The 22,547-nt window shown below is 39.5% G+C and overlaps 1 long non-coding RNA gene across 1 annotated transcript in view; it reads left to right on the top strand.

The window, feature by feature from the left end:
- The window catches only part of LOC132807473 (uncharacterized), a 280,961-nt gene extending 263,120 nt beyond the window's left edge, over positions 1-17,841 (top strand). Inside the window, exon 3 of the long non-coding RNA XR_009641965.1 lies at positions 17,787-17,841. This is a non-coding gene — a long non-coding RNA (uncharacterized LOC132807473). The remainder of the gene's footprint in view (positions 1-17,786) is intronic.
- Positions 17,842-22,547: the final 4,706 nt, after the last annotated feature.

The following is a 22,547-nucleotide window of genomic DNA, read 5'->3' as shown; positions in this document are numbered from 1 at the left end:
CAACACTTGCAGTTTGAAAATTCGTAATGCCCAAAAGGTGAATTGTAACTGATGACAAGCTATAGCTATATATTGAGACTCTCGTAGATTTGTATGCTGTTGTCATGCGGCAATATCAGCTGTCTGTGACCTAAATTTTCATCCAGTACATCCATTCCTTTACAAGGTGCTAACAGTCTTTAAAATCACAATCTTCTGACCTTTCTCCTTCAGGCATCATGCAGAAAATGAAAGTCAAGTTTAAGGCGAATGATCGCCCTTCATTGGTCTTTAAAACTGCATGCAGGCTTTTAATTAGCTTGCTTATCTTGTTCAAATTTGTGATTTAACTGCCAAATATGCTCTTGTTAGTTTTCTTTGGAGACTGTAATTTATGCCCATCCTTAATTTACACATGTGCTGGCAGCCCTCCAGTATATTGTGCAGGTGGCCATTCTTCATGTAAGAGCTGTTACTCTGCTGAATGGTGAAAGCTATCACAACTAATTAGAGTGACTCTTTTGACAGGGAAAGGGACAAGGTATTGGAGAAATAGCATTATTTCATGTCAAGAATAATTTTGTTAATGTTAACACATAAATGTGTCCCAAAAGGCACCAGTTAACAATGTAATTTTTACTTTTTGACTCTCAATGACTAAAGTTACTAGGCAGCCTTGAAATTAGGCAACTGCTCACCCCAGTCAGTATCACTGCACATAAAGGCAGTTTCATATTTATCATGCTTTTGGTTAATTTGATGGAATGAGATGTTTGTTGAGGATAGGCAATAGTATTGTCCAATTGGACTGAATGACCTGCTTCAATATTATAGATATAACCCGTAACTGGAAATGCACTTTATTCTAATGTAACCTTTCTATATTTCTAGAGTTAAGTGTCTGCTTTTATGCAGGCTCTTTATTCAAGCCTAGGGACAACAGCAACATTACATATAGAAGACACTTTAAAAAACGGAAATAAGGTATGCTGATAACACTAAAACAAAACAATCAGTTGATAGCAAATATTTCACAAAATAGTCGATTTTCATGTTTGAAGATATAGAATGAGGAGTGTGCTGCACCATTTAATGTAGATCATGGTATATAAGCAAAGCAATAAAGTTTGGCCTCAAATGTGACATATGTAGAATATCAGCTGAACCCCTTTTCAGCCAAGAAATGCTGAACACATTTGTTGGTACCCAGCCTCCAGTTTTCAACCTACATATCAATATTTTCTTCACCAGAACCCGAATATTGGGTGCAAGGGATCAAGCAGCCAACATAGGATGCGTTATGAAGATATACAGGAGTTTAAGACCAATGTCTACAGAGCAGACTTATTTGGCAAACTTTAAAAAAGGTGACCACTCATATCCACACTTCTGTGCACTTTTAAAGTCGGTGTATAAGTTAATTCCTTTATCTGGAGGAATTTTTCTTTGAAGCTTCAGTGGTCAACATATGAAGCAAATGAAAACCGAAACAATTGCAGATGCTGTAAATCAGAAACACAAACCCCTTCTGAGAAAGGGTCACTTGATCTAAAACGTTAACTCTGATTTCTCTCCACAGATGTTGCCAGACCTGCTGAGCTTTTCCAGTAATTTCTGTTTTCTTTTAATGAAGCAATATGTACAGCAATTGAGATCACGACTGACTTTCCCTCAGCCTCACTTTATTCCTCGATCCTTATGTTCCTTAGTACCCTTACAAATTGAAAATATATCACCATCAGCCTCAAACATACTTAGCAACTGAGCATCCAGAACCCTTGGGACAGAGAATTCCAAAAATTTACAAGTTAGAGGGGATTTCTCCAATCTCATTCTGAAAATGCCTTATCCAGAGGTTATACCCACTAGTTTTCAATTATCCACCTCAAGAAACAATCTCTCAGCATCTAACTTGTCAGTCTCTCTAAGAATTTTACTCACAGCTCAGGGTGCTTCCCCACAGATCCCACTCTCTAACTGATTGTGTCGATGTTGAGGCTTTGCTAGGGAAGCTGAAAGAAAGCGGGTGCATGTATGTTAACTAAATACAAATTAGTTAAATTCACAAAAGCTTTGCAACAAGCACTGAAATTCAACAGAAGGCAAAGGTGCTTTTCGAGCACACACTTGTTGACTCTGATCTCCAGTCTTCACTTTCTCCTAGAAGGGAAAAGTTGGCAAGGGTTGAAACAGGTCATTTTTTTCTGACCTTGCTAGCATCTAATTTCAGCTCAGACCTCTATTGTGAATGACCAACAGGTTATATGTGAGATTATTGAAAGTCTGCAGAATAGTGGCACATGTTTAATTACTGCTTCTATGCTTAATTGTTTGAAATTAATAGATCTTTAAAATAAACATCTGATCCAGGCAAAAACTGAGTAAGTGGTGGCCCCTTTACTCAAGGTAAATCATGTTTAAACTTCTACACCCAGCTGGAATTACTCAGACATTCATATAATCATTTAGCATAGAAGGAAACCATATTATGCCTGTGGCAACTTTTTGAGAGAGCTATCAAACTAGTCCCATTTTCCTGCTTTTTCCCCAGGGATCAAAGTTTTTCCTTTTCAAGATTATACCAAATTCTCTTTTGAAAATTAATTTTTAAACTGCTTCTGCCACCTTTCCACTTGTTGGTAATTGGGTGCAAAACTAGATTATTCTTGACTTCTGATTTCTGTAATACTGAGGCTTACGATAATTATGACTGAACTCCAAAAATTATTAGGTTTGTTTTTAGACATCACATGCTGGGCCAATATTTATTGCCTGTCCCTAGTTGCCCTTGAGAAAGTAGTGTTAAGCTGTTGCCTTGAACCACTGAAGTTCATTTGGTGTAGGTACAAATGCTGAAGTATTTTTTTATTGTATACACAGTTCTCCAATTTACCAGAAATTCAAATCAAGGTTGATAGAAAGCATGGACCAGATTTCTATTCTGAACAAGAATTATTATTTATTCTAACTCGACTATAGTAATGGATAAGCAGCTCTAAACATTTACATTTCACTGTACTAACTCTAATGTCCTTATAAACTTCTCACACACACGTGTGAGCGCACGTTATTGGCAGAGGTAGAAAAAAACCTGAAAAGTCAGTTCAGTGGCTTGCTTCCCAATTCTGCTGTTGACATGATCCAACTTCTGCAAGTTACACCTTTCATTATTCAGATATCTTTCTTTTGGATGTATCCCCTTGTTTGTAACAAGTAGAGTGGCTGATTTACTTTTGTGGGTTTCCTCTGGGTGCCCTGGTTTCCTCCCACAATCCAAAGATGGGCATGGCAAGTGAATTGGTCATGCTAAAATTGCCCATAGTGTTAGGTGCATTAGTTGGGGGTAAATGTAGGGTAAGGGAAGATGCTTGGGTGGATTACTCTCTAAAGGGTCGGTGTGGACTTTCCATACTGTAGAGAATCTAATCTAATCTAATCTACTTGGAAAATATCTTTGACTTATCAATTCAAAAGTCACATTTCTCAGCAACTGCTGTAGGAAAGGTAACTGGTTTTCCTAAAATTTAAATTATCATTTATCTGCAAAGAACAGACAGCTTCTGCAGGGGAGAACGATTACACACACTTATGTTTTTCACACTCTCAGTATCTGTGTCTCTACAACTTGTTTACTGTTCCAACCTCCTCAGTCAGCTGAGAACCAATCGATTTACTTATAAACAACCCCTCTGCTTTGATCACCTGTATACTGTATTGCAGGAACACACAACTACAAAAATAGAATTCACGTTGTGTGTCAAATTCCCTTCTTTTGAAGTTATGTAACCATCCTGGTAAATTTCTGGTTATCTCATTGCAGTCCACAGTTTTCAGAGACACAAAATTAAAAGAGACAATCCTTACAGTATTTCTAGTTTCATCCTTGTAAATCTTCTCTGAGCCCTCGACAGTATCTCTTTATAGTTGTAACTTATTGACTAAATTGAAAACTCTAATCATTGTCTAAGTAAGGTTTCTTACAGGTCTAGTGTAAGTTGATTAATTTTCAGTTCTATCCTTCTAGAGATAAAGTAAAGTTGGCTTGCTTTTTTTAATGGAGAAAGTGAGGACTGCAGATGCTGGAGATCAGAGCTGAAAATGTGTTGCTGAAACGTCGATTCTCCTGCTCCTTGGATGCTGCCTGACCTGCTGCGCTTTTCCAGCAACACATTTTCAGCTCTTGCTTTTTTTTAATGACTTTCCAACTTGTGGCAAATCATTTAGTGTTTAACATATTCCAAGATGCCTTTGTTCTTTTATTCCACCGATATTCTAACAAATGAATGACCTCCGTATTCTTCTTGCCAAAATGTATTATGTCATCTTTATCTGTGATGAACTTCATTTGCCAGCTATTTCTCAGTCTAGAAGATTATTAATGTCATTCTGTGATTTGCCCTCTCCAATATTGACAATCTGATTTATTTCTGATTTTTGGAGAGGATGTGTGGCTCAGGATATAGATCAGATGTAAGTTTGCTTGCTAAGCTGGTAGTTTTGTTTTCAAGCATTTCATCATCATACTAGGTAACATCTCAGTGAGCCTCTGATGAAGGGCTGGTGTTCAGTCCCAATTGCTATTTATGTGTCTTGGTCTGTTGTAGTGGTTGATATCACTTCCGATTCTTTTTCTGAGAGGTTGGTAAATGGGTTCCAAACCGATATGTTTGTTGATAGAGTTCCAGATTTAATGCCAGACTTTGAGGATTTTCCGAGCATGTCTTTGTTTAGCCTGTCCCAGGATGGATGTATTGTCCCAGTCAAACTGGTTGTCCCTCTTCATCTGTGTGTATGAATACTGGCGATAGTTGGTCATGTCTTTTGATGGCTAATTGGTGCTCATGAATCCTCATGGCTAATTTCTTGCCTGTCTGTCCATGTAATGTTTGTTGCAGTCCTTGCAGGGTATTTTGTATATGACATTTGTTCTGTTGGTTGTTGGTGTAGGGTCCTTTAAATTAATCAGGAGCTGTTTCAGTGTGGTGGTAGGTTTGTGGGCTACCATGATGCCGAGGGGCCAGAGTAGTCTGGCCGTCATCTCTAAGATGTCTTTAATGTATGGCAGGGTGACTAGAGTTTCTGGGTGTGTTGTGTAGGAATCGGCAGACTGTGATTATTGAGTACCTATTGTTCCTGAATATGCTATATAGGTCTTTTTCCTTGGCTACTCTTAGTTCCTAGATGCTGCAGTTTGTGTTGGTTCATTTATGCATCTCTGTTTGTGGATGTTGGGATGATTGCTCCTATACGTGTGTGTGTGTGTGTGTGTGTGTGTCTTTCCTGTAAACACTGGTCTGGAGTACTCCATTGGCTTTGCGTTCTACCATGACGTCTCGGGCGTCAGTTGTTGTTCTCTTATTCTTTGGTGAACTTTATACTGGGAAGAACGTTTGTTTGTGTGTTTGTGGCTTTCTTCTAATTTGCTGCATTTCATGATGACAAAGTTGTCATCCACATAGTGGACCCAAAGCTTGGCTGGATTGTGGGAAAGGCTGTTCGTTCTAGCCTCTGCATAACTGCTTCTGCTAAGAGTCCTGATATTGGTGATCCCATGGGCGTCTCATTGACTTGTTTATGGATCTTGCCAATGAAGGTAAAGTGGGTTGTGAGGCACAGGTCTACTAGTTTGAGGATGCTGTCTTTGTTGATGGAGTCGGTGCTGTCAGGTGTTTGTGTCCTTGGCTCATCTAGCAGTGAGGCCAGTGCTTCTTTGGCTAGGGTGATGTTTATTGATGTGAATAGGGCTGTCTCATCGAAGGATACGGTGCAGATGACACCTTTGTCATCACAAAATGCAACAAATTAGAAGAAAGCCACAAACACATAAGCACCATCCTTACCAATTCCATATTCCCATCTCCCCTCCACCCAAAAAAAACCCTGATCCCCATGCCCAACAAGAATTAATCTAACTCTACCTTGTAAATATATAATGACCTCATGTCAAACATGTTCAGATGCAAAGAGTTCCAAAGTTGCACTGTCCTCCGAGAGAAAAACAGATCGTCCTTATCTCTGTCCTGAAAGTACAACGTCTAATTTTACAACAGTACCCCCAGTTCTGGATTGACTCACAAAGAAAGCATCTGTCTACACCAGTTGTCAAGACTATTCAGGATCTCAAAATATTTCAGTCAAACCACCCTCACTCTAATAAACTCCAGTGGAAACAAATTTTCTGAACACATCTCACTCATCCCAGGCGTCAAGCTAATAAACCTCATCTGAACTGCTTCCAATGCATTTACGTGCCTGTGTAAATAAGAGAACCAAAACTATACACAGTATTTGAGATGTAAACACACCAATGCCTTGTATAAGTGAAAGATAACTTCCTTATTTTATGCTGCTCTCATAATAAAGGAAAATGTTCCATTAGTCTTCTTGATTGTGTGTTGTACCTGCATATTACTTTTTGTGATTCAAGCACCAGAACACTTAAGCCCGTTTGCACCTCAGAATTCTGCAGTCCTTTTCCATCTTAAGTAATATTCTGCATTTTTATTCTTCTAGCCAAAGTGAACAACTTCACACTTCCTGCATTATATATCATCTGCCCGAGTTTTGCCCATTCATGGGATGTGGGTGTTGCTGACTAATTTAACATTTTATTGCTTATCCCTAAGAGCTCTTGAGAAGGTAGTGGCCAGCTGCCTTCTCAAACTGCTGAAGGGTGTTTGGTTTAGGCCATCTACAACATTGTGAGGGAAGGAGTTATGGTTACATCGTTTGTAAATTTTCCCTCCCCTTCTTAGTCTAAGGCCTTTACTACCTCCGCCAAGACACACATCCCATCCTGGTTCAGTCAGATCCTTTCATATCGGTATAGCCCTTTCTTTTTCCAGTGTCCCATGAAAAGAAATCTCACTTTCCCACACCAGCCTTTTAGCCACAGATTAATTCTCTTGGTTTTGCTACTCTTTTTTGTTCATGGCTCAGATAATCCAATGATTATTACCTTTTTTTAGTCCTGATATTCTTCTATCTCCTTCTGTCTGTTTGTTTCGATGTTCAGCATGGGCCATGAGAATTGAATTTATCCCCCATCCTTCCATACTCCTCTCTCAGCTCCATGAGATTACTCTTATACCCTGTCACTGGTTAAGCAACACTCTTTGAGTTGCTCATGCTTGGCAGCAGAGCAGACATTCCATCCCCCTAATTTCAGAATTTGTAATTATTACTGCATTTTTACCTCTTTTCCCACCAATCCAGATGCAGACAAATGATCATGCCTTGATCTGCAACGTAACTATACTCCCTGTTGTCTTTCTCTATGTGCTGTTAGGTAATGGGAACATTGTATCTATTGGCCAGGACCAGTATCTGTGAGAACAGCTTCCCAAAATCTGCTAAGTAGCCATTACCTGGCTCCCTCTCTTATCTTCTCTTTCCTGCAGCTATTTTCTCTCTGGGATGTGATTGCATTAAGACCCTTGAAAGTGGAGTTGCAGGTAGATAGGATAGTGAAGAAGGCGTTTGGTATGCTTTCCTTTATTAGTCAGAGTATTGAGTACAGAATTTGGGAGGTCATGTTGCAGCTGTACAGGACATTGGTTAGGCCACTGTTGGAATATTGCGTGCAATTCTGGTCTCCCTCTGTTGGAAAGATGTTGTGAAACTTGAAAGGATATTGCCAGTGTTGGAGGATTTGAGCTATAGGGAAAGGCTGAACAGGCTGTGGCTTTTTTTTCCTGGAGTGTCGGAGGCTGAGGGGTGACCTTATAGCGGTTTACTAAATTATGAGAGGCATGGATAGGGTAAATAGGCAAAATCTTTTCCCTGGGATTGGGGAGTCCAGAACTAGAGGGCATAGGTTTAGGGTAAGAGGAAAAAGATATAAAAGAGACCTTTTTCACACAGAGAGGGTACGTGTATGGAATGAACTGTTCGAGAAAGTGGTGGAGGCTGGTATAATTGCAGCGTTTAAGAGACATTTGGATGGGTATATGAATAGGAAGGGTTTGGAGGGATATGGGCTGGGTGCTGGCAGGTGGGACTACATTGAGTTGGGATATCTGGTCGGCATGAATGGGTTGGACTGAAGGGTTTGTTTCCATGCTATATATCTCTATGACTCTATAATCTCAGCTTAATGATTCTGAGCTGAAGAGATTCATGCTGGAGACATATTAAATTATAAATACAGTTGATTAATTTATCTTCATTAAAAAAATACTCACCAGTCTTGAAAATGAACTTTTGTGTCTGGTTTCATCATGTGATATGCAACAACTTGTGTACGCTAGCTCTGGATTTTTGAAATTAATAAGTACAGTAACCTTAAGAGGTATTCACTAATTATCACCATTTTCTTGTCTGTTTTCAGACAGAGCTCCCTTTATAAATTTCACCCCCAATTCATTATTAACAAGTTCTGCTTTGAGTGCAATAAGCAATCTGGATAAATGTTGTGCTGGCAGAAATGTTCCCCAATTTCTGCACAAGATCTTTTGCATATCACGAAGTGCAAATGCCTCATGACAATGGACAGAATTATCTAAGCACTCATATTTGGATAACACATTTTACCATCAAAAATCAAGCTTCATTGATGTGTCATGCTGTGTATTTTTAAATTGAACCTTCTTATTTTAATGTTTGTAATTCATGGCCAGGGCCTTTCCCAAAGCTTTGATGTTTTGGTCAGAATGATCACTCTGTTTCCTGATGGCAAATTCTTCTGTTTGAACAGGGTGTTACATCTGGAACTTGTCTTTCAATTTTACACAAACTTAATTAGTTTCTCTCCTTTCTACTCCCCCCACCCCCTGCAGAGCAACTGAATATTGACTCCAAAAGGCTATAAATTGCCTATCAAAATCTATTCCTTAAATTTACATTGAACTTCATTGGATCATGCAGTAGCATTGAGAGATGAGAGCACGGCAGTGAATGATTGCGAGAGGCGATCTGAAGCTGAGCCACAAATTGTACCAAGTTTACAATTGATTTTCCTACAGTACTGTATTGTGAGCAGCAAATACAGCAGTATAATTGAAAGAAGCGCGAATAAATTAATGTTTCAATTGGTCGACATGTTTATGGAAGTTACTTCCCATGCTTGTGACAGGGTATTGGAGATGATTGAGATTGTCATGGAGTGAACAATCTTTTCAGAATGCTGAAAACAGCAGATGAAGATTTTGTGTTTAGTGCCTGCAATAGGCTGGCTGTAACAGGAATTGCAGAAGATGATCCATTGAATATTAGAGCTGGTGGGATGAAAGGTAAGAACAAGAGGAACGCCATTTTATCTTGGAGATTGGATGTAAACTGAATTGTGTGAAATATGACAGGATCCAAAATCCTGTCAATCAAAGTGGCAGGAGTAGGGAGGGGTTGTGATAGTGGTTGAAGAATCAATGGTTGCGACAAAATGAAGACATTATCAAAAGCACTGGTCTGGATGATTTCATTACCAGAACAGGTGCAACAAAGACAAAGAAATGGAGGAAACTGAATGAAGTTGGTATAGAAAGAACTTGACTTTGGGAATCTGTAAATTTATGGAAATAAAGAAGTTAAGAAAGCCAAAAAGTCAAAAATGGACCACATGAAGGTAAGGAAAGTTTGGAAATCTGAAGCAAATTTGAAATTTTGCAGTTTAGGGTGAAAGCAGAAACAGCACCAATATGTTCTACGTGTCCCACAAATAAACAGACATTAGCTAGGACCCATTTGGTTGCCAAATGTGATTTTCTTTTTGGAGGTAGTGAGTTGAATTAAAAGAGAAGTTGTTCAATGTCAGCTCATGTTTAATCATTTGAAAAAATGTGAAGGTGAATAAAAATTGAATGAAGCTCCATTCAAGGAGGATTTCCACAATGAAGATGTACCAGTTAGGATCTGAAGATTGGAAACTGTAAAGTTGGAATATGATGAGGTTGGAATTCATGGAGGGAAGATCTGCAGAGGACATAAAATCAGTGACAAACTTGGAAACAATGGCTTGATGTTCAATGAAAGACTAACAGCCAGGGGATGGTATGAGCAATTTTCTGAGAGTTGACCTGACAATGATTGAGTAAAAAGTGAGGTCTGCAGATGCTGGAGATCAGAGCTGAAAATGTGTTGCTGGTTAAAGCACAGCAGGTTAGGCAGCATCCAAGGAACAGGAAATTCGACAGGAATTCCTGATGAAGGGCTCTGGCCCGAAACGTCGAATTTCCTGTTCCTTGGATGCTGACAATGATTGGTCCTGAGAAAAACAGATTGTAAAACATTTAGAAGAAGATGAGTGAGTCAACTGAGTGAAGGGAGTTGAGAAATTGAGATGGTTGATGTCATCAGGCACTTGTCAATGAAAAGATCAAAAGGAGTGTAAGAGGCCATGGTGGGTGGATCCTGGTGGACTATACTGGACACAGATAGGGAGGATATGCTATATGTAGTCAGGTAACACCTGATCAAAGAATTAGGTGTGGAACTGATAGAAGAAGAGCTCAATGAATTGAGAAATTTAACCTTTCCTTTAACAAAAGGTTGTCTATGCCTTTATGTGCAAGAGAGAAAGAAATGAATAACAGCTGTATTGCTCCTTTTCATTTTTTTAAAAATCAAAAAATTGCATTTGTTGTAAATCAGAATCAGAAATAAATTTCTAGAAAAACTCTGGCAGGTCTGGCAGCTTATATGGAGAGAAAGCAGACTTAACATTTTGGGTCCAGTGTCTCAACAGCCCGAATCCACCACCATACTTTGCCACCTGCCCAAGCTCCTCCTCACTTTGAGCAATGTCTCCTTTAACTTCTCCTCCTTTCTTCAGGTTAAAGAGGTGGCCATGGGTACCCACATAGGCGCCAGTTATGCCTGTCTCTTTGTGGGATATGATGCAACTTTTCTTGTTCCAGTCAGACCCTGGCCCTGCCACCTACAACATTTTTCTCTGGTACATCAGTTCTCACTGAACCCAAAATGCTAAGTCTGCTTTCTTTTCACAGATGCTGCCAGACCTGTTGAGTTTTTCCAGTGATTTGTTTTTATTGCTACTTTTGATGATTCCCATGTATAACTTCAGAGGCTACAAACCTTTTGAGATTTGTGTGTATATGAGAGACTGAAAAAAGATAATTTCTTCTGATTATTTCTTATAATAATTCCTCTTAAAATGTTAACATTTTGACTGTAGAAAGAAATCATCTTACCAGCAGTTGTTTTGATGATAAACTATCAACATTTCAATAAAAATGCCTGTGAGACATGAAGGAGACAGATGGTCCATGTATTTTCTAATCGTTTTATTTTAAATAATGACATTTGAAATCAAGCAAAAGCTACAATTTCACCAGTATTTTGTTGCTCATAAATAAATGTTTGTAATTTCTAACAGCTGACATGCAAAGGGGAGAGTGAGGATTTGACAAAGAGGTATTCAGGATCAATCAAAAACATGCATTCCCACGTTTTCAGAAAATGCTTACAAAGTTACAAGGTGTTTGTACTTCACTTTATCATAGTCCAACGAAATCCAAGGACAAAGCCCCCCTACACTCCTCCCCCCACCCTCCCCCCACCCCCCAACTCCCCCAAATTGTGTTGTACCACCCATAAATTAAGACCAAAATTCAGGACCTTCTTTTACTGCGTTACCATGAGATTCATTCCCTGTCACATTCTTATGCATGTATAGGTCACTCTTTTATGCATTTCTCCAATGAATAAATAAAATCATAGAACTAAATTCCTGAAGTGTTGGTACAAATCCCTGAAGAACCTTTTAATAAAAATAAAATGTGATTTTTTTTCAGTCATTGTATATCAGTGACACTACAGTTATAAACATCCTCAAAGCTATAAATCTTACTGTGATTAGCACCTTTGATATCACCACTGGCTGTATTTCCTGTTTGCCTATTATATGTAGAGATTGGGTTGATAAGTGGCAAATAACATTTGCACCACACAAATGCCAGGCAATGATCATCACCAATAAGATACTGCCCTATCTCCCCTGGTCCATGAACTCCCCACATACGTTTGAGACACCAGAGAGACTTTAGTTTCCCTTGCCCCCAACGTCTCATCTCAGCATGGACATCCAGTCCCTATATACTTCCATTCACCATGACGAGGGCCTCCAAGCCCTGCGTTTCTTTGTTTTCCGAGTCCCCACCAGTACCCCTTCACTGACACACTCATTCATTTGGCTGAACTGGTCCTCACCCTCTATAATTTCTCCTTTGAATCCTCCAGACAAAAGAGGTAACCATGGGCGCCTGCATGGGTTCCAGCAATGCCTGTCTCTGTCGGTTGTGTGGAACAGTCCATCTTCTGCAGTCACAGGGGCACCATTTCCCCCTCTTCCTCTACTACATTGATGACTGTATCAGCGTCACCTCGTGCTCGCATGAGGAAGTTGAACAGTTCATCAACTTCACCAACACATTTTCACCCTGTCCTTAAGTTTAGCTGGACCATCTCAGACACCTCCCTCCCCCCCCCCTTTCCCCCCCACCTTCCTGGACCTCTCCATCTCCATCAATGGTGGCCAGTCAACACTGACATCTTCTACAAACCCACAGACTCCCGCAGATACCTGGACTACACCTCCTCCCACCCTGCCTCTTGTAAAATTCCCAAATCCTCCGCCTCCTCCCCCTCCCCTTCATCTGCTCCCAGAAGGACCAAGCGGACATGGGAGATACTGGAGACTAGAATCAAAATTAGAGTGATGCTGGAAAAGCACAGCAGGTCAGGCAGCATAGGAGGAGCAGGAAAATCAACGTTTTGGGCAAATGCCCTTCTTCAGGAGGACTGGTTCCACCACAGAACTCACCAGGTGGCCTCCTTCTTAAAAGATTGCAATTTCCCCTTCCACATGGTGGTTTATGCCCTCCAAAGCATCTCATTCGCTTCCCGCATCTCCATCCTCGAACCCCAACCTGCCAACCGCAACAAGGATAGAACCACACCTGGTACCCCACCAACCTCTGTACACATCGCATCATCCTCCACTATTTCCTCCACTTACAAATGAACCCCACCAGCAGAAATATATTTCCCTCCCCACCCCTATCTGCTTTCCATAAAGACCATTCCTTCTGCGTCAGGTCCATGCTCCCCCCCCCCCCCCCCAACCAACTCACCCTCCCAGCACATTCCCCTGCCACCACAGGAATTGCAAAAGTTGCCCCACACCTCCCCACTCACCTCTGTTCAAGGCCCCTAAGGAACCTTCCATATCCATCAGAGTTTTACCTGAACTTTCACACATGTCATTTACTGTATCTGTTGCTCCAGATGCAGTCTCCTCTATGTTGGGGAGACAGGACACCTACTCGCAAAGGGCTTCAGAGAACATCTCCGGGAACCTGCACCAACCAACCCCACTGCCCTGTGAACACTTCAACTCCTCTCCCACTCCACTAAAGGCATGCAGGTCCTGGGCATCTTCCTATGCCATTCCCTTACCGCCTGATGCTGGGAGGGAGAACACCTCATGTTCCGCCTCAGGACCCTCCAACCCCACGGCATCAATGTGGATTTTACCAGTTTCCTCATTTCCCCTCCCCCCACCTTATCCCAGTTCCAACTTTCCAACTTGGCACCACCCTCATGATCTGTCCTACCTGTACATTTTCCTTTCCACCTATCCACTCCACCCTCATTTTTGACTGATCACTACCTCCATCTACCTATTGCAATCTCAGCTATCTTCCACCCCCAGCCCCAACACCCCCCTCCCATTTATCTCTCCACCCCCTCGGCTTAAAGCCCCATTCCTCACAAAGGGCTTTTGCCTGAAATGTTGATTCTCCTGCTCCTCGGATGCTGCCTGAACTGCTGTGCTTTTCCAGCACCACACTCATGACTCTAATCTCCAAAATTTGCAATCCTCACTTTCACCAACAAGAAACAATCTAACCATTGCCCCTTGATATTCAATTGTTTCACTGAATTCCCCACTATCAATATTTTGGGGTTACTATTGACCAGAAAGTCAACTAGCCTCCCCACATAAATACAATGGCTTCAAGAATAAGTCAGAGACTCTGGGGCAGCACAGTAGCTCAGTGGTTAGCACTGCTGCCTCTCAATGCCAGAAACATGGATTCTATTCTAGCCTCAGGCAACTTCTGTGTGGAGTTCTCCCCGTGTCTATATGCGTTTCCTCCATGACTGTCATTTTCCTCCTGAAGTCCAAAGGTGTACACATTAGGTGCATTGGCCGTGCTGAAATTGATGGTAGTATTCAGGGGTGCATAGGCCATATGGATTAACATGATGAATGTAGGATTACAGACATGGTAGGGATCTGGGTCTGGGTGGGCTACTCTTTGGACTCACTGGGTTGATGCAGACGTGATGGGTGGAATGGCACCCTTCAGCACTGAAAAATGTGTTGCTGGAAAAGCGCAGCAGGTCAGGCAGCATCCAAGGAGCAGGAGAATTGACGTTCGGGCATAAGCCCTTCAGGAATGGATTCCTGAAGAAGGGCTTATGCCCGAAGCATTGATTCTCCTGCTCCTTGGATGCTGCCTGACCTGCTGCGCTTTTCCAGCACACATTTTTTAGCTTTGATCTCCAGCATCTGCAGTCCTCACTTTCTCCTTTTTTATCCTTCAGCACTGTAGGGTTCTATGATTTTGTAAATACTGCAGCGAGTATCCCACCTCCTGACTTCAAAGCCAGTCTGTCTACAAGACACATCAGGGGTGTGACCCAATGCTCCCCAATCGTCTATATAGATGCGGTCCCAACAACACTTGAGAAGCTTGACACCATCTATAACAAAGTAGTCCACATCCACAAACATTTACTTTATCCTCCAGTGACGATCTATAAGATGCACTGCAGAAATTCACCAATGATTCACCTTCCAAATTCACAGCAACTTCCTAGAAGGACAAGGACAGCAGATACATGGTGACACCACCAACTTCCTCTTTAAGCTACTCACCATCCTGAATTGGAAATATATTACTATTCCTTTACTATTGCTGAGTCAAAATCCTGGAATTCCTTCCCTAACAGCAGCCTGGGTAAACCCCCTGCTTGTAGAGTGTAGTCATTCAGGAAGGCAGCTCACCATCACCTTCTGAAGGGCAACAAAGGATGGACAATAAATGCTGTCTGGCCAGTGGTGCCCACAACCCACAAATAAATATTTTTTAAAAATTATACTTTTGAGTTTCTGAAATGTAAAGAGCGGCAGCAAAGAAAGTAATCACATCATCCTGGTTCCTTCAGAATTGCTGCTGGACATTTACCTGCATTTTCCAAGGTGCAAAAGTACTTTGCCAAAAACAATTATCCTCTGACTTAATTTAGAGTTCAATATCCTTTGCTAGCCTGAAAGGCACAGGTAAAGTTAAACATAGCTCTACCTTGTATAGTAAAGTCTTGCATTGAATGATCTTCGTTATAATGCTTTCGTTACAAAACACCATATATTTCAGTTCAAAATGAGCATCACAAATGTAAACAGAATTTTTCATGCATGTGTCCTCATCCAGTCCTACTCTCCCATCTTTTCCCTGTCACCTTGCAAATTTATTTCTGGATAGGATGGTGAGGATTGGTGGGAAAGTGAGCTTCAGTCCACTCAAAACAATGCCTTGAATTTATTGAATTCAATGACTTTTTTTAAATGTTTCAAAAATTTGCATTCTGTTATTCCAATCATGATTATTAACTGCTGATGTAAGTATTGTAACAACTCACTGGAGGAGTGCACTGGAATGTGAATTATTCCCAAGTTATCATAAAAGTTAAGTAGGCAAAGTTTTCAAATTTACCTGACTGTCAAACCCTGATTGATAGAAAGCATGGACCAAGTTTATGTTCTGACAACTACAGATAAACAGTTTTTATAAACTGCTTGCATATAGTATTGCTGTTTAAAACTCTCATCCGCTAATAAACTTCCCCTTACATCATGGATGCTGGGGAAAAATAAGCACTACTGCTGTTAGGCAAAAAAATAAATAAATAAGAAATTTAGAATCTCCTCAGTTCAAATCAAAACTTCCCCTTACATGCAAATGGACAAAAGTATTTCCCTCACTGTCAGTCAAAATATTATAGCCACTATAATGTCATTCATTGGCTTGAGAGGTTCACATTTGTGTTGGTTTTCTTTTCAAGTACAAAGCATTAATGTGATTAGTTGTTTGTGTAAAAGGTAGGCAATAATCTGAAATGTAAACTGTGATTAACAAGGGCACAAATTCTGCAAATGCACCAATATTATAATTCTTGACATTATTTCAAATGACTCATCTTATGGTCTTCCATTTTGTGAAATTTGATAGAAGTGAATCAGTATCTCAAAGCAAAACTCCAATGCAGCAATTATGACTTTTTTCTATAATTGTTGATTGCCCTCAACATGTTAAGCATTGACATTAATAAAATGTAATAAAATAATGCTGCAAAATATTAAACTATAAATCTAAAGTCAACATACTGGTGAATGACGTCTGTCATATTTAGATATATATCATTTAACATAATTGAAAAAGTCTAACAAAGGCTATGTGAAATGTCCTAATCTTCAGCTTTTTGGCTAGTGAAAACAACAGACAATATTAAACTACAGGCTCTTGTTGACAGTGTAATGGTATTAAGTTATTCTTGTTTTGTTAGAATTGAATGAGACTTTTGAGAATATATGGAAATATTGTAAGGCAATAATTGACATTGCAATTCTAATGATCAAGTTCTACTGCGCAGTGTCTTGGTTTATTTAAGAGATGTGAATGAGACTTTTTGTAAGTTTATAACAGTGGCCATTATAGTGTAAATAAATTGCCTAATATTGATCCTCAATTGTAATTAATGCAATGACTATATTTGAAATAATCAATACATCGTCATAAGCTTATTAAATGCATTGAGTAAATGAAGGATGATATTTAATGATCATTTGTGAATGAGTGTTATATGCCATTGAAAGCTCCTACTTGCAGCCTTGTAGCTCATCAGGAAGACATTGAAACTCTTTTATTGAGTCAATAAATAAGCAGTATTCAGTGCTACAACAAAGCCTCTCGAAGGCTCAAGATGTTACTATAGAATAATTTGGACTTAACTATTTTGAATCTTTTCACAATCTAGTACACGAACAACATAAACATGCGTTTATTTTAAAAAGATTTCTAATGGCCTGCCTCATAACTTTAAATGCTTTGGTAGTGTTACCACTCAATTATTGAAGTCAGACTATCCTGCCACAGTATTTGGCTTTGAAAAGTAAAATGATAAATATTAGAGCTTTGAGCAACCCATGGTCCTCGGGATTGAGTTGCTATGTTTTGCTAAGATGTGAATCTTAAAATGTAGATTTCAGTTTTGATTACTGTTGATGGTAAACCACTGAAAATCATCATAACCATAACTGATGTGTTTTGTGATGTGAAGGCCCGAGGTGATAAAAGCAAACTCCACTTTAAAATTATGATTTTGATGGTTAACTTTTGGGAAACTTGAAGCGCACACAGATTACAAGGTTCAAAATTGATAAGTGAAAACCTGACATTCGAATAAAAAATGATTCAGAGTGATATGGTATTTAGTTTTGCATGATTAATTATAATGATTAATGTGTTTTCTGCAGTCTTTTCAACAAAGAAACTGTATGAATGCAAGGCAATTTAAACAATAGCTTATTGAGGGGGAAAGCAAAAATATGAACGACTTCTAAATTAGGCATAATTTGCATTTTTTAAAATAATGTAATTTTTAATCTTGGTGCAAATCCTTCCGTACATGGGTGAGTGCCAGGAAACCTTAGATTGGTTCTGATTTTGAGGCCATGAATTGGAAGATCGCTGAGATTTTAAATGTACTTTATGTGACTGCAGGAAGAATGGAAAGACAAATGGCTACTGAAGCTGTGGTAGAGTGCCTTCTCAAAGGGGATTCGAAGAAATTCCAGAAAAAAGTCAATCATCTAAAGGATCCAGAGACGCAGCCACCCCGTTCATGTTGACCAGGCTGTTGGTGAAGATGCAATCTGTGATCAGTTGGCAGAATATTGTAAAACTACTTAAGGGTGTTCCAAAGAACAAGTACAAAGAAAATTCATGTGAGTCCAGCTGTGATTGGTTTTGTGATCTATCTAGCAACCATGTAACAATGATTGAAGCTTGTGACTTTGTCTTTCTGCTGCTAAAGGTTCAAAAGGAATAACCAAGTAAATATTTTAATTTTTTAAGTTGAGCGTTTTGATGGTCAGGAATATAAAGGATGTTGAATAAGTTGGACCATTTTTCTATTTTTGGTGCATACTCTTATTATCAAGAAAAACAAATTGTAGATAAGCCTTTCTTTGCACTTCTTTAACTAAGTACTAAATCTCTAACACAATGTCCCCACCAATTTCCAACCTGTCCTCAGAAGAATACTTCTATTAAAACAGTGTGAATACTTATTTTTTCAAATTAGACACTTCTCAGCATTTGTCTAAATGACAACAGCAATGTTGTTTTGGAAATTTGTTCTGTGAAGGTTTACATACTAACAGCTGAGGTACAAATGTCCAAAGCACCTTTAGGAACCTGACAGTGAGCTCTGAGTTGAAATTATCATCTCTGAGGTGGAATTTGATTATATACTGGATTGTTCTGTATCATTGCACCACGAAATTTCCTTGTCAAAAAATATTTTGTTTGTAGAAGACAATTTTGCCATATGTGTTCATACAATGGAAGTTTTAGTTACTCTCGATTTTAAGAAAGTTAGCTAGCTTGTGAAATCTATGTCACTGTGTTCTTAATTGCTTTTATAACATTTCATCTTAAAGAAAAACCCTGTGTTATTCATTTTATCAAAGTAGCATCAATTTTGAAATAATCCACAGATTTTGACAAAGAACTGAGTACTTGCTAGGAAATAATTCAATAGGAAAAGCCCAATATTCCCCAATTCACTGAAGATGACCAACTCACTTTCCAATGATATGGCAGACTTCAAGTGTTTACTCTTTCTTCATGCTTAAAAGTTGCACTCATCTGACTATCCAACTGTTGAACAACTGACCCAGTATAATTGTTATATTATTTTCCATGGACTTATACGTTTGTCATTTCGGGTTTTTAAATCTTGACTAGGATCCTGAATTATTACTCATCTTTCCACTGTATAGTCTGGTAACTGAGGAGAATGATTGTGCTAATCACTGTCCTGACCATGATTAAAATACTGAGTACAGACAAAGAGATTCCATATATGACCTTTCTGTTCCTTTGGAGTAAATATTGACCTTCCCAATATAGCTAGGTGAGGGTCTATGGAGGAAAGTGAGGGAGGATTGCTAAAACTTAAACTTGAGAAACAATGGATACTTATCTGGCCTTCTCCCTCTTTCGGGATTGGCCAACACAACCAACCAAGCACTGATCTTTCTTCCCACCAGATTTTCATGCTGCAAAACTCGTACCAACTTTCAATTTGATTGGTATGGACCATTCCCTAAAGGTGCTGTTGTGGATTTCCCACCAATTTGATTTATTGCTCTGCAATGTCACAGTACAACAGCAATAACAATAGTCCTGCAAGTAAATTCTGCAGCAGATTCATATGTTCATTTCCAGAGTTCCCTCACCATTTCCAGAACATTGCAAGCATGATTCTACTGTCGATCCAAAAATGACAGGATCTCCACGTAAGTACACTAATGAAGAAAAGAGCTTGTATTATGTTGCAGAGACTGCAACCTCAGGAAATGTCACTAATCTTTATAACTAGTAAAGATCTTTGAGGGCCCAGTCTGCAATATTGTGATATAGGCCCCACAACAACAGTGTGCTAATTATTAGACAATTTGTTTGAATGAAGTTGATTAAGGCAAGAGGGAAATTCCATCCTTAACTTCAAAATTGTGTCCTGATCCTTTGTGTCGACCTGGTCTTCAACTCAGTATTTCATCATAAAAGTGGTACCTCCGACAGTACAGCTCTTGATCAATATTGCATTGGGAGTGTCAGCCTCAATATTGCCATCATTTCTTCAGTTGCATTGAGTCACACTAAACTGAGTGCTTGTCTTGTGCTATGGACCATGGATTGGAGCCTTTATCCAGTAAACCATCACGGAAACAGGATAGGCCATCGTTTGGTGTCCTCATCAACTAAACCCACAAAGGCAAATACCCTAGAAATGGACAACTTTTGTTTAATTTGTGTGCTTTTGTTCTGGAATGTTTAGTGTTGTCCAGAAGAAAATACTTATTAACCAGAAATGAATTTAGAGTGAGAGCATTTTAGTTGAAAACATATTATGTGTAAAACTAAATGTAGTACACATGAACATTCACTTCATAAGTCATTCTGTGTTCAAATAAAAAGTACATCTCTTTCAACAAAGTTTTGAAGTTAGACAAGTTTTAACAAAAGTAGTAATGTTGCACAGTTTCTGTTATCCAATCGTTGCAAGCAGTATTTTGACTTGATTGGAGAATGTTGACCACACCATGAGACATTCCTGCTCTCCATTCAGAACATGATTAAATGATGTAATCTGTTACGGTGAATTTACCAGTTGGAGCAGTTTGTGATTTGAACTTATTTTCTGGTCATCATCAACAGCTACTTCCATTGGCAGCACTCTTCACCATGCCAGCTTCCTTCTCCATACTGTCTTATTGAATTTTCCATTGTGTTCATGTCTTGTGTTTTCATACACAGCCATTTTAGCAGCAGCCAAGAGACATTAAACACACAAAGATTCAAAGATACACTGATTATCTCTCATTATTTTACACATGGGAAGAACAAAATGGTAAAGTAGACATGCATATCACATGTGCAATGATTGTCTCTATTGCTTATTTCTAATTTTCAACAAAAAAACCCACCTATGTGAACTCCAAAAAGGCCATTTGCAGTTATGATTTGTGTATAAATACTGTTTTAGTATTTGTTTGTGCCGTAATGTTTTGCACTTGTGAGCTAACAATTATTTAGTTAAATAACATAACATGCTGAGTAACAATGATTGATTCATTCTATATAAGACACCTGGAGTAAATTAGATGGTCCTATCCATGACCATGTCATGTCTCTTCAAATTTCTACCAAGCCTCTATAACTTGAATTCGAATATGCATTTTGAAATACCTCCAGAGGCCAGTATACCATCATTAAGTCACCCTTTATTTACGCATAGAGAGTCCTTAACACTGATCCAGCTCCCTCTGAGACAGCTCTCAAGAGTGAACAAGAACTCTGATATTCCTGTTTATATCTGTCAACAAGGGCCCTCTAGATTAACAGCTTCAATCAGGGAACTCATTCACACAGGGAACTATAATGTCTACCTCATTGATCCTGTTACAGTGACTAATCTCTCCCCCTCCAAGTCAGAGGACATAGGCATTTGTTGTTTGTGGCTCCTCCTGAGGCATTTTACCATTGCAACAGATTCCTCTAATTCTGCCTCTGATATAGGTGAAATACAAAGCAAAGTATCACCTCTTGCACCTGCGACATTTTGGAAAAAATTCATTCTCCTCTTCAGATGGCAAGATGCCAAAGCAGTGACATCTGCCATGTCCATCTCTGATGCCGAGGTATCTTCAATACTTGATGGAGAGGGAAAACTTTCAGTTTCTGGAGGAGTTGGAAAAGCTGTCGAGGAACCAAGCACATTTTGCTCCCACACCGTTTGCAAATTTGCTGTTTTCATAAGGTCCACCTTCTTGTTCAGGACTGTCACACCTACCTGAGCATTACACATCACTGGAGCTGACCATGATCAACCATGCTTTTTACCCATGCAGAGTCATTCCCATGGTGCCTACACCAAACTACATCTGTCTCTTTTGCTGAATGAAGTCTTGTGTCGGACATTTGTGTTCCTAATGCCATTTCACCTTCCCCCAGGTCTGAGTAGATCAGAATTAATCTGATGTGGAGTTTTCTCCCCATTAGCACATCCGCTGGAGCTATCCCTGTAGTTGCATAAGAGTTGGTCCTATAATCAATTTGGAACCCAGAAAGTTTGTTATCTAGTGAAACTGTACGCTGTTTCTTTAAGGTTGCCTTCAAAGTTTATACTGCTCTTTCTGTCATACCATTGGATGATGGTTGGCATGAAATATCATTTGACTTTAGGAAATGCTCAAATTCCCTGCTGGTAAACGGTGACCCATTATTTGTGGCCAACATTTCAATACACAGGAATCTGTGTATTGAAAAAGATGAGCATAATTTTTCTATCGTCATCCCTTTGTTCGGCAAACTAACTCTAAGCAAATCCAGCTACTTTGAATTAGTGTCCACTATGACTAAAACCATTGAACCCATGAAATAACTGCATTGTTGACATGTAACTGAGTCCAGTTTTTACCTAGCTATTCCCAAGAATATGGGGAGGTGCTGCTGTGATAAGTGTTGTCTGTGTTGGTACTGTCCCACCAATGTGGCTATGTCTGCATCCAAACTTGGCTACCAGACACAACTTCACACCAATATCTCTTTCTGGAAACCCCTGGATGACCCTGGTGGAGAACAGCCAGTATCTGGTGGCATCCTTTGCTCAGGACAATCATTGTTGCTCCCCATAACGTGTCATCTTCTATTATGATCTGATCTCTCTACATCCAAAATGATTTCAATTCTTGT

This window comes from Hemiscyllium ocellatum, chromosome 3 (assembly GCF_020745735.1).
Source record: "Hemiscyllium ocellatum isolate sHemOce1 chromosome 3, sHemOce1.pat.X.cur, whole genome shotgun sequence".
NCBI classification, from domain to species: Eukaryota; Metazoa; Chordata; class Chondrichthyes; order Orectolobiformes; family Hemiscylliidae; genus Hemiscyllium; species Hemiscyllium ocellatum.
The sequence above is the reverse complement of the archived record's forward strand: the minus strand, read 5'-3'. Positions and strand labels throughout refer to the sequence as shown.